Consider the following 13,030-nt stretch of genomic DNA (forward strand, 5'->3'; position numbering starts at 1 on the left):
TTAGCCAGCGGTGAAAATTCCACATTGAGCCGCCCACCACCCCCCACCCCACCCTAATTCTGACCCCGTTGTGGGAATTGGAGAAGTTATTGGTAGAATATGAGTTATACCCTGAGGTTCAAATCGTGTATACAAATTATAAAATAAACTATTTTTCTGTTTACCAGGTAAGGCCCCACAGAGCTACGGAGCTATTTTCAGAAGCGACCTGGCAATGACAAATGATAGCTCAACGAAGTGGTGGCTTATCACGTGAACATTTACAGCAGGCAAATACTCTAAACGCCCAATGTTGATTGTAAATGTGGAGTGGAAAACCGCAGGACCCGGAGAAAAATCCACGCGACCACGGGGAGAGAGACACGCAAACTCCAAATATACAGCAGCAGTGTCAGGGTCGGGATCGGACCCACGACTTTCTGCATACCAGGCGAGGTAGTTAACATCTCACCAATTCGGGTCGGTATTGAACCCATGCCCTGCATACCAACACCAGCCGGTTCTGGGCATCCCCTAGGTCGACTCAACCTCAAATTGAGCAGCTGGCGCGGTGTGTCGTAAACATCGCCAATGGGGACACGTGGGAGACTAGGTGTGGTGCTGGCCGCCCCACCCCCTCGTGTGACGGCATGCCGACCTTCATAGTCGCTCTTCTTCTTCTTCTTCCACGCGTCTGTCCCACTCACGTGGAGATGCTCCGCTGTCCCTGCCAACCTTCTCCACGCTGCCCTGTCCTGCGCCGTCTCTCCCTCCGCTCCTCGGGCCACCGTGTCCGATCGCACCACATCGCCCACCCACCTCTTCTTCTGCCTTCCTCTTGATCTCTTTCCTTCCACTTGCATCACTTGCACCTTCTGACCCACATTATTTTCCTGTTGTCTCTCCACATGACCGAACCACACCCACAGCCTTTCCTCTCTCTCTCATCTTCTCTGTGACTTCCACCACCTTGAGTCATCCTCTCACTTCTTCATTTCTCACCCCGTGTCCTTCCTTGTTGACCCAACATCCATCGCAACATCCTCATCTCTGCGACTGCCATAGCGTGGTCCTCCTCTTTCTTGTGCCCCAGCACTCGGCCTTATACAACAGCACCGGCCTCACCCACCGTCTTGTACTATACACTACACTATACACTACCCCTAGAACAACTACACTATACACTATACACTACATTAGAAACTACACTATACACTACACTATACACTACACTATACACTACACTGTACACTACACTATACACTACACTATACACTACACTAAACACTACACACTTTTCCCTTCAACCAAGCTGGGACCCTCTTATCGCACACCACACCGGTTAATTATCGTCTCTCGCCATTGCAGCCATCCAGCCCTTGCTACTCGCTGACAGCACTTGTCCCTTACAGCCTGTTAAGGTTACACGGGCGGCGGGGGGGGGGGGGGGGGGTCTTTGTCTTTGGTGCGGGCGGCCCACCCCTGCGCACCTGTGGCTCTTGTTGCCCAAACAAAAGAACGAGGACCCCACACCTGGCGGCCCCGGCACTCGGGTGACGCTGTATCCACGGGCCACTTCCATTGCACGCATCGCGTTGCCAATCGACTGCTGGACGAAGGCCTCCACACGCCGCGTCGGACGTGGCGGGGGTTGTTTGACCGCACCTCACCGTGCTGGTCAGTGCGGATTTGGTGCTATGGTTGGAGAAGGAGGGGGCAACCAGGACCAGTTTCAGATATCACTCGCCACTAATATGTTAACCGAGTTCGCAGGGCAGTGTGCTAACCACTACGTCACCGCTCCCCATTGTATGCTAGTGTCCCAACGTTGGCCCAACAGTGGCCTAACGTTGGCCCAACAGTGGCCCAATGTTGACTCAACAGTGGCCCAACAGTGGCCCAACAGTGGCCCAACGTTGACCTCAACAGTGGCCCAATGTTGACCCAACAGTGGCCCAACAGTGGCCCAACGTTGACTCAACAGTGGCCCAACAGCGGCCTAACGTTGACTCAACAGTGGCCCAACAGTGGCCCAACGTTGACTCAACAGTAGCCCAATGTTGACCCAACAGTGGCCCAACGTTGACCCAACAGTGGCCCAACGTTGACTCAACAGTGGCCCAACAGTGGCCCAACAGCGGCCTAACGTTGACTCAACAGTGGCCCAACAGTGGCCCAACTTTAACCCAACAGTGGCCCAACGTTGACCCAACAGTGACCCAACGTTGACCCAACAGTGGCCTAACGTTGACCCAACAGTGGCCCAACATTGACCCAACAGTGGCCCAACGTTGACCCAACAGTGGCCTAACGTTGACCCAACGTTAACCCAACAGTGGCCCAACGTTGACCCAACAGTGGCCTAACATTGACCCAACGGTGGCCCAAAAGTGGCCCAACGTTGACCCAAAAGTGGCCCAACGTTGACCCAACAGTGGCCCAACAGTGGCCCAACGTTGGGCCAACGTTGGGCCAACGTTGGGCCAGCAGTGGCTCAACAGTGGCCCAACGTTGACCCAACAGTGGCCTAAGATGGCCCAACAATTCGATAATTACTGGGGCGTTAGCCCCGTACCGTCGAGGGAGCCAGAGGTTGCTTAGCCCGCCCCGTTTGAACAAGGTCAGGCTACGGAGCTGCATCACGAGACATCGTCTGTGAAATCGGAACCGCGCCTTGGCGGCGCCCGGCACTCACGGCCGAGCGACGACCGCCGGGGTGAACTCTCCCCGCGGATCGTGAGAGACAGAGAGAGAGGCAGATAGAGGCAGATAGAGAGAGGCAGAGAGCGCGAGAGAGGGAGGGAGCTCCCCACACAGCACGCGCCCTCTCCGGGGCGAGGATTGAATTGCAGATCGGCGGGAAGTGAGCCCCACGTGGACGGTGGAGTGCGGGTGGCGGTACAACGTGGACATTGCCGGTATTATCCCGCGAGCCAAGGGGGGGGTTTGGCTGGTACCCCCGGGGGAGACATGTTACCGGTGTCCACCATGGCCATGGTCCATCATGTGAAGTATCCACCACGGGCAGTGTCCACCATGAGCATTGTCCACCATTGCCAGATAACTTAGCGTATATACCATCTGTTTATGGACACGTTCACTATTTACATTCATTTTCCGTGGATGTTTCATATCACATTAGTTTTTGTGTTTTTACCGGAAGCAATATTCCCTATCAAACGCACTGCGGTCCTTCTCTTTAGCAGCACGCTTCTTACAAAGAGCTACCACGCTGACCTTGCTATCGTACAAGTTGTGATCTAGAGATAGGGCGCTTCGCGAAAACCACTGTCGGCATTTTTCACCTTCACTGGTACCGACCGATAAGCCACCGTGGTCGGGCCAGTGGCTCGCGGGACTAGCAGCGGTGCGGTCGTAGCATGGGCAGCGGGAGGCATCACAATCAGAATGTTTATTGACACTGGAGGAATCAGATGAGCTATAAAGATCTTTATTCACAGATGCGGGTCAGAACGTTACAACAACAAACAATACAACAACACGACAGGGGCGCTAAGTAAAGGTAAACTAGTCACTTATAAAAAAACATACAAATAAAACTAAACTATTTTTCTTATCTTACCAGGTAAATCCCACTGAGAGCTATTAGCTTCTTCTATTTCATAAGCCACCCGGCTATTCACAAATGACAGCACGCGGTGTCACCAGCTGCTGTGCGGACCAGGGCCCTCTGTTGGCACGGCGCTCCGCTCGAGTGCCCCCCCCCCCCCCGTTCCCCACTCCCCCCTCGTCTCGTGGCCGTGTTGCCGGCAGCCGTGTCACTTGGTGGCTCTCCGTGTTTGCGCGCCTCCGCGCCCTTTCGTTCAGGTTCATTTTGCTCCGCTTGACCGGGCGAGGGCTCGAAGAGGCCGGGCACGTTGAGGAGGAAGTCTCATTCGCAAGAGGGCCCCGGGCTGTGAGTCCGCCCCGTAGGGCCCCAGGCCTGTGAGTCCGCCCCGTAGGGCCCCGGGCTGTGAGTCCGCCCCGTAGGGCTCCGGGCGGTGAGTCCGCCCCGTAGGGCCCCGGCCTGTGAGTCCGCCCCGTAGGGCCCCAGGCTGTGAGTCCGCCCCGTAGGGCTCCGGGCTGTGAGTCCGCCCCGTAGGGCTCCGGGCTGTGAGTCCGCCCCGTAGGGCCCCGGGCTGTGAGTCCGCCCCGTAGGGCCCCGGGGCTGTGAGTCCACCCCGTAGGACCCGGGGCTGTGAGTCCGCCCCGTAGGGCCCCGGGGCTGTGAGTCCGCCCCGTAGGGCCCCGGGGCTGTGAGTCCACCCCGTAGGGCCCCAGGGCTGTGAGTCCGCCCCGTAGGGCCCCGGGGCTGTGAGTCCGCCCCGTAGGGCCCCGGGGCTGTGAGTCCACCCCGTAGGGCCCGGGGCTGTGAGTCCACCCCGTAGGGCCCCGGGGCTGTGAGTCCGCCCCGTAGGGCCCCGGGGCTGTGAGTCCGCCCCGTAGGGCCCCGGGGCTGTGAGTCCACCCCGTAGGGCCCCGGGGCTGTGAGTCCGCCCGTAGGGCCCCGGGGCTGTGAGTCCACCCCGTAGGGCCCCGGGGCTGTGAGTCCACCCCGTAGGGCCCCGGGGCTGTGAGTCCACCCCGTAGGGCCCCGGGGCTGTGAGTCCACCCCGTAGGGCCCCGGGGCTGTGAGTCCACCCCGTAGGGCCCTGGGGCTGTGAGTCCGCCCCGTAGGGCCCCGGGGCTGTGAGTCCACCCCGTAGGGCCCCGGGGCTGTGAGTCCACCCCGTAGGGCCCCGGGGCTGTGAGTCCACCCCGTAGGGCCCTGGGGCTGTGAGTCCGCCCCGTAGGGCCCTGGGGCTGTGAGTCCGCCCCGTAGGGCCCCGGGGCTGTGAGTCCACCCCGTAGGGCCCCGGGGCTGTGAGTCCACCCCGTAGGGCCCTGGGGCTGTGAGTCCGCCCCGTAGGGCCCCGGGGCTGTGAGTCCACCCCGTAGGGCCCCGGGGCTGTGAGTCCACCCCGTAGGGCCCCGGGGCTGTGAGTCCACCCCGTAGGGCCCTGGGGCTGTGAGTCCGCCCCGTAGGGCCCTGGGGCTGTGAGTCCGCCCCGTAGGGCCCCGGGGCTGTGAGTCCAACCCGTAGGGCCCCGGGGCTGTGAGTCCACCCCGTAGGGCCCCGGGGCTGTGAGTCCGCCCCGTAGGGCCCCGGGGCTGTGAGTCCACCCCGTAGGGCCCCGGGGCTGTGAGTCCACCCCGTAGGGCCCCGGGGCTGTGAGTCCACCCCGTAGGGCCCCGGGGCTGTGAGTCCACCCCGTAGGGCCCCGGGAATGTGAGTCCGCCCCGTAGGGCCCCGGGGCTGTGAGTCCACCCCGTAGGGCCCTGGGGCTGTGAGTCCACCCCGTAGGGCCCCGGGGCTGTGAGTCCACCCCGTAGGGCCCCGGGGCTGTGAGTCCGCCCCGTAGGGCCCGGGGCTGTGAGTCCACCCCGTAGGGCCCCGGGCTGTGAGTCCGCCCCGTAGGGGCCTGTGCTGTGAGTCCGCCCCGTAGGGGCCTGTGCTGTGAGTCCGCCCCGTAGGGCCCCGGGCGATCGTCGCTTGCCGTGCGTAATACACGATTGAGTAACATTTGTGGTGTGCAAATTTGGCTAAAATGTGGTTACGCGGAGTGGTGGCGACAGTGGTTAGCGCAGCGCTGCGATCTTGGCGGCCTGGGGTCGATTCCCCCGCCGCAGCTGACGACTGCGGAGAGTGAGAACATTTTTTTTTTAACTGGACCTGGGCCTCCCCCCCTCGGTTGACTCAGTCTTAAATGAGGAGCTGGTGCGGTGTGTATGCAACATTAGCCAGCAGGTCTACATTCCTTTGTAGACCTCGGTGGCTAGGAGATGTTACCTCGCCAAGTATGCATGAGGTTGTGGGTTCGATCCCAATCCTGATGTCTGCTGTACATTTGGAGTTGATGGAATCTCTCTCCCCTTGGTCGTGTGTATTTTTCCCTCCACATTTCGAATCAGCACACGTTTACAGTATTTGGCTGCTATAAATGTCCACGTGATAAGCCACTTCGTTGAGCTATCATTTGTGGGCAGGTCGCTTCTGAAAAAGAGCTGTGTAGCTCAGTGTACGCAGTTGCTGGTCTGTGCATTCGCATCAACAGGACTGGTTCGCAGACGATTTGTCGCGGAAATTCACCGTGGCCGAGAGTTGAACTGATGTCGCTGGGCTTACTGCGGAGTCGCCACCCGCTGTGCCCGCCGCTCTCTCCGGCAGTAGCACCAAAGCACACTGTGTGTGTGTACTCTGTGTGTGAATGCAGTGGCGTGGAAACCGTGGCACGCTCCCGCACCGCCCCGACGTGACGCACCGTTCGGTAATTTAATTTCACCGGACCCTCGGGAGAGATAGATTGGTTTTCATTGGGGCCATTTAACCGTCGCCGCATATAAGTGCAGTCGCTTACCAGATTTCACTCGAACGGCATCGGGCTACTGGTCGGTGCCACGTGCACGACGCATGGTTTGATATCGGACGCAGGCAACATGGTCAGCTCACGGTTACGTTTTACAGTGGAACGATGCACGAATGGATACCGTGTTGCAGTTGACAGTTGCGTAATACGAGATCCGATTAACCCCTTTCCCGTCTGCAGGTTGCAGGGGGGGTGTCCCGTTCACCGCCAAATCTCGTAACGGCGCAAGCGGATCGGCGTTAATTTTATTTCGATCGGCGTAGCAGCGCCGCTGTTTTTAAAGACACCGTGACTCACCGCAGAGAACCGTAGCGACACGACCGCCACACTCTGCGATAGCTGGCGCCAAACTGTGCCGCACGCCATCCCGCATGGCCTTGTGGGAGCCTCGGTGTGGATAAAGTTATTTTATTATTCCGTACATTGTGTGCGCATCATCGAAACGGAATCGGAAAAATCGATGACCTACACGTATGTACGTCATCAGAACGGGAAAGGGTGATCCACAAAGTATTTTTTTGGGTGGGATCGCGTAATTATATATTATACGATCTAACAAAAAAAACCTTTATCACGGATAATATTGGCCGTGAAAGCCTCCTACGTGATTAACTGGGAACGAGTTACACTGATGTCGCTGCTGCTCCAGGAGATGCAAATTAGCAATTAACTGGCGCAGCCGCGAGCCGTGCAGCATCGGAACGCCACGCTTCGTGTCTCTCTTTACGGACGCAGCGGCGCGTGGACAGCGCTCCCCGCCGCCGCAGCCGCCGCCGCCGATCTCGGCTCGTTCAGCGGCGCCTCTTCCACACACCACCCCCCCCCCCCCCCCGTGTGTGGGGGCGGCTGGCCTTTGTGCGAGCGGTAGTCGGCGCGGTCGGCGCTACGCTGCACTACGAACCCGGCGAGCCCGAGTTCGATTCCCGCTCACGGCCACCAACGCACCGGTGACGATTATCTGAACCGGTTCTGGGCCTCCCCCAGGTCGACTCAGTCTAAAATGAGTACCGGGTGTGGTGTGCAAACATCGCCACTGGGGAGACAAAAGCGGCCGGGCGTGGTGCTGGCCACCTCCTAGCCCCTCTTGTGCCGTGCCGGCTTTCATAGGTGCTACTGCGCGTGGCGAGAGAGCCGTCGTCACCGTCACTGCGCGGCGTTGCAATTCTTGCCTCTGGCTCATGACCCGAAGGCTATGGGGGGGGGGGCGATCTTTGTCTTTGCACGACAGCAAAAGGCGGCGGACGTCTTGCGGCGCCCCAATTAATTACGAACTCCAAGGGACGGATTATGAGCGCGTCAGCGGGATGAGGGCCACGCTCGCGCGGGCGAAACAAAACGTCGTGGCGGCTTCTCGCAGGTTGACTGCGCGGGGGCGGAGGCGCGTGCTGGGAGTGAACGTCACGCGAGCCGTCGAAGGGAAGAGATGGTCGAAGCAACATTTTGTTGTTGTTAAGTGCACAGCCGTGTGTCCGTGCACTGATGAAGTCCCCTCCCCGTGCCTTATTCGCCGTGTGGGGCTTCGTTGGAGCTTAATTCACCACATTGGTCGGCGCGGGTTTTAAATCTCGAGTGAAAACTCATTTCTTTGGGCACTGCTTTTTGTGTTCGGTGTGTTTGTCCCCCCCCCCCTACCGGCACCTCCGATTAGCGGGGTTGGCTGCGTACGGTGCGAAAGAAGTTCAACACATGACTACGGACGCATAGGAACGGGTCGTGTAGCGCTCGCCACTGATGCCAACAACCATGGCCAGGAATCGAACTCGGGTTCGCCGGGTCCATCGCACAGGCTGCTGCCCCCATGCGAGAGAAGCATTGGGGGCGTTGGCTCTCTCCCTCGGCCCTCGATAGATGCCGGGGGATATTCGATTCCTCTTCTGCGATGAGCAAGTCCGGCTGGGTGACGTGGTGGCAAAAGCACTCGGCTCTTCAATTAGAGTTCATATTCTTGTGGTCACACTTGGCCCACCACCACCACCATCATCATCATCAATCGACGGTCAATAAGACTGGCACCGCTCGGCGCGAAGTAAAAACAAAAGGCTCGTTGCTTACAAATGTCCTGGTCTCCGTCGCAGCAAGGTGGAGTTTCCACCCCTGGCTGAGAACTGCGGAGAGGAGCACTGCCCCCCCCCCCCCCCCGTGCTCGCTTGTGTGACCGCGAGCGCCTGGTCGCTGACCCGCAGTGGCCGATGCGATTGAAGTCGCGCGTTGTTCAGCGTCTCCATTGTGTGCATCGGCCACGGCCATCAAACATTAAACTAAACCAAACACCGCGAAACTATTTTTGTTATTTTATTTTACGAGGTAAGGCCCACTCCCGAACTGCCACACAGCTCTTTATTCAGAATTGACCTGGCCATCACCAATAGGCGCTGGCCAGCGCCCCGCCACGTGACCCGCAAGGCATGGGCAGGCCCTCATCCAGCAGTGGATTGACAACGTGACTCTAAACGTACCTAAGATCCCCCGTGTGGCCCAGACAGCCTCCTCTTGGGGACAGGCGCTGCGAGCAGCAACCTCTGAGAGCCGCCACGCCACGCGACCGGGGGTGTGGTGTGGGCAGCGTCGCGCCCGGCCGCCTTTGTCTCCCCAGTGGCGCTGTGGAGGCGCCGCACCCAGGCAGGCGCACGCTGAGACGCGTGTCGCTGCAGGCGGCCCCAGGGCACGTGGGCCGCCCGAGCGTGCGGCAGCGGCCCGGTGGCAACAGCTGGACCCGGGGCCAGACGGACAGCCCCCGTGGGCCCCAAACCTCCTGGGGAGAAAATTAGTCTGCGGTGACCCCGTGTGACCCCGAGGTCAGTTCGGGGTCACACGGGGGGACGGAGCGCGGCCAATCGGCAGCGGCGAGGCAGGGCAGGCGGGCCACTCACTCGCTCACACAGCGGAGTACACACACACAGAGTACACTCACACAGAGTACACACTCACATAGAGTACACACTCACATAGAGTACACACATACAGAGTACACACTCACATAGAGTACACACAGAGTACACACTCACAGAGTACACACTCACATAGAGTACACACACAGAGAGTACACTCTCACATAGAGTACACACAGAGTACACACTCACACAGAGTACACACTCACATAGAGTACACACTCACATAGAGTACACACTCACATAGAGTACACACAGAGTACACACTCACACAGAGTACACACTCACATATAATACACACATACAGAGTACACACATACAGAGTACACACTCACATAGAGTACACACAGAGTACACACTCACATATAATACACACATACAGAGTACACACATACAGAGTACACACTCACATAGAGTACACACTCACATAGAGTACACACATACAGAATACACACATACATAGTACACACATACAGAGTACACACTCACAAAGAGAACACGCACACAGAGTACACACATACAGAGTACACACACACAGACTACACACACACAAAGTACACACATACAGTACACACATACAGAATAGACACAGCAGAGCACACACACATACAGAGTATATACACACAGTACACACACAGAGTACACACATACAGAGTACACACACAGAGTACACACACAGAGTACACACACAGAGCACACACACATACAGAGTACATACACACAGTACACACACAGAGTACACACATACAGAGTACACACACAGAGTACACACACACAGAGTACACACACACAGAGTACACACACAGAGTACACACAGCAGAGTACACACACAGCAGAGTACACACACACAGAGTACACACAGCAGAGTATACACACACAGAGTACACACACAGCAGAGTACACACACACAGAGTACACACAGCAGCAGAGTACACACACAGAGTACACACACAGTACACACATACAGAGTACACTCACACAGAGTACACACACACAGACTACACACACACAAAGTACACACATACAGTACACACATACAGAATAGACACAGCAGAGCACACACACATACAGAGTACACACACACAGTACACATACACAGAGTACACACAGCGGAGCACACATACAGAGTACACACACACAGAGTACACTCACATAGAGTACACACATACAGAGTACACACACAGAGTACACACACACACAGAGTGTACACACACACAGCATGTTACACGTGTTGGTCACTAACAGGCTGACCTCCCTGTTCACCTGTGACCCCCACACTCGCATGCATAATCATGACTCCTACCACCACTACACCGCCGTCAGCTCCTGTAACAAAAGGGCGCCACGGTGGCTAGGAGATGTTAACTACCTCGCCTGGTCTACAGGAGGTCGTGGGTTGGATCCCGACCCTGACGCCTGCTGCTGCTGTATATTTGGAGTTTGTGTGTCCCTCTCCCCGTGGTGGCGTGGATTTATCTCCGGCTCCTCCGGTGTTTCCCTCCACATTTAGAAACACGCTGCACGCTGCAAGGGTGGCGTGTCGCCCTGACAGTGCGCAGCCAGGGCGACACGCTGCGCACTGCAAGTGCGGTGTGTCGCCCTTGCAGCGTGCAGCCAGGGCGACACGCTGCACGCTGCAAGTGCGCGGCGTGTCGCCCTTGCAGCGTGCAGCCAGGGCGACACGCTGCACGCTGCAAGGGCGGCGTGTCGCCCTTGCAGCGTGCAGCCAGGGCGACACGCTGCAAGGGCGGCGTGTCGCCCTTGCAGCGTGCAGCGAGGGCGACACGCTGCACGCTGCAAGGGCGGCGTGTCGCCCTTGCAGCGTGCAGCCAGGGCGACACGCTGCACGCTGCAAGGGCGGCGTGTCGCCCTTGCAGCGTGCAGCCAGGGCGACACGCTGCACGCTGCAAGGGCGGCGTGTCGCCCTTGTAGCGTGCAGCGAGGGCGACACGCTGCACGCTGCAAGGGCGGCGTGCGCGCCGGTGTTCCTAGGCCTCGTCCACGGCCGGCAGCCGTCACCTTGCTGTGACCCCGAGCGACGTGAAGGTCATCCGAGCGACGTGAAGGTCATCATCATCATCATCATCCCCTGCTGCACGCGCGGCTCGCAGCAGGCAGATCGCGCTCACCTCGCCTGAGGAAGGAATCCAAGCTCGCTCGCCCCTCGTATCTCTCACCCTCGTTCTCTCCCCCACCACCCTCCCTCCCTCCCTCTCTCCCCCTCTTGCCTTATCTCACTCGCTCGCGCTCTTTCCAATCTCTCCCCCACCACCCTTTTATCTGTCCCGCTCTCCCTCTGTTTCTCTACCCCCACCCCCCACCCCATTTTCCTCTCTCCCACTCTCTCTTCTCACTCTACACTCTCTTCACCTTTATCTCACCCCCCCCCGTCTCCCTCTCTCACGCTCTCTCTGTCTTACCGTCTCTCTCTCTCGCCCTCTCTGCCCCCTTCTCCCCACTCTCTCTCCTCCTCCCACTCTCTCCCTCTCTCTCGCTCGTCTTCTTCGAACGCTGGGGGGGGGGGGTCAGAAAAGGGCTCTGTATCGGCGTGAACGGCACTCTCCTTTTCACCTTCTAACGTGCTCGCTGTTGTTGTGCGCGGCGCGTGTAGCGCCACGTGCCGCAGCGAGTGTGTTTTTTCAATTGTGTTTGGTTATTTTTGTTGCTGGTGACTTTGTGTTTCATATAGAAATCGCCTCTGCTGCTGCTGCTGGCGGCAATAAAAGTTGTTTACAAGTTTCCCTCTCCTCTCTTTTGTACGATCAGAGGAATCAAGCAGATGCTCGGTTTAGTCGGCACTTTGCTTTGTTCATCATGTCGTTTTTCAGGTTTTTTTCTTGATTTGTTTTATGTGCCCCCCCCCCCCTTTTTGAATCAATCTGTGCTACTTTCTTCGTAGACACAAACACCAACACGAAGAAGCACGCTCTGCTTCTCCTTATCCCTTCCCTATCTCTCTACCCCCTCTCTCTCTCTCTTTACCCCCTCTCTCTACCTGGCCAACCTACCAGACACAAAATGGAGAGACCATTTCTCTCCCCTCATTGCAGCTGCCCTTCAGTGGAAACAAATGTACAAGTCTCCCGTAGCCAAACGCTGCGGTGACCTCTAGTGGAGATTGGCACACTGCACGTTGCCATCGGCCGTGTGGCTCAGCCGAATCTCGCCAGGGGTAACAGACTTGTGCATTTCCTGCAGTGCCAGGGAGGATCTGCCCCACCGGTACTTACGCTGCCAGCGGCTCAAACCAATGTTCCGTCTTTTGGGGGACATCTTCAGGAAACTGGGGGTGCCCATCTGCAACAGCAGCTTCGTATATGGGTGCCTTACCTGGCTAACAAGCGTCATGACCTCGCCAACTTCGCCTGTGCTCAGGCGAAGATGGCGGTGTACAGAACGAGAAAAACGATGCTGGAAGGTGACACTGACGGATGATCCGTGCTTCCAGTGTTCAGAGGCCTGCTCAAGGCGCGTTTGCGGCTGGAGCACGCCATGTACCACACACTTGTCGGTGATGTGCAGCGTGTCTTCTTCGAACGCTGGGGAGCCGGACAAGCCCCTCTCTGTACCAGCGTGGACGGCACCCTCGTGGTGTTCACATTCTGAAACGCTCGCTCGTCACCGTGGTGTGCACGATGACCACCACTACCATGTGACTTTTCATTCGTGTTGTGTGCGGTGCATTTAGCACCACAGCGCGTGGATTTGTAGCGTTTGTTTTCATTTGTTTGCTGGTGACTTTGTGTATTTCATATC

The sequence above is a fragment of the Lethenteron reissneri genome, chromosome 36 (assembly GCF_015708825.2).
Source record: "Lethenteron reissneri isolate LAM-NWPU_2019-01 chromosome 36, ASM1570882v1, whole genome shotgun sequence".
Lineage (NCBI taxonomy): Eukaryota > Metazoa > Chordata > Hyperoartia > Petromyzontiformes > Petromyzontidae > Lethenteron > Lethenteron reissneri.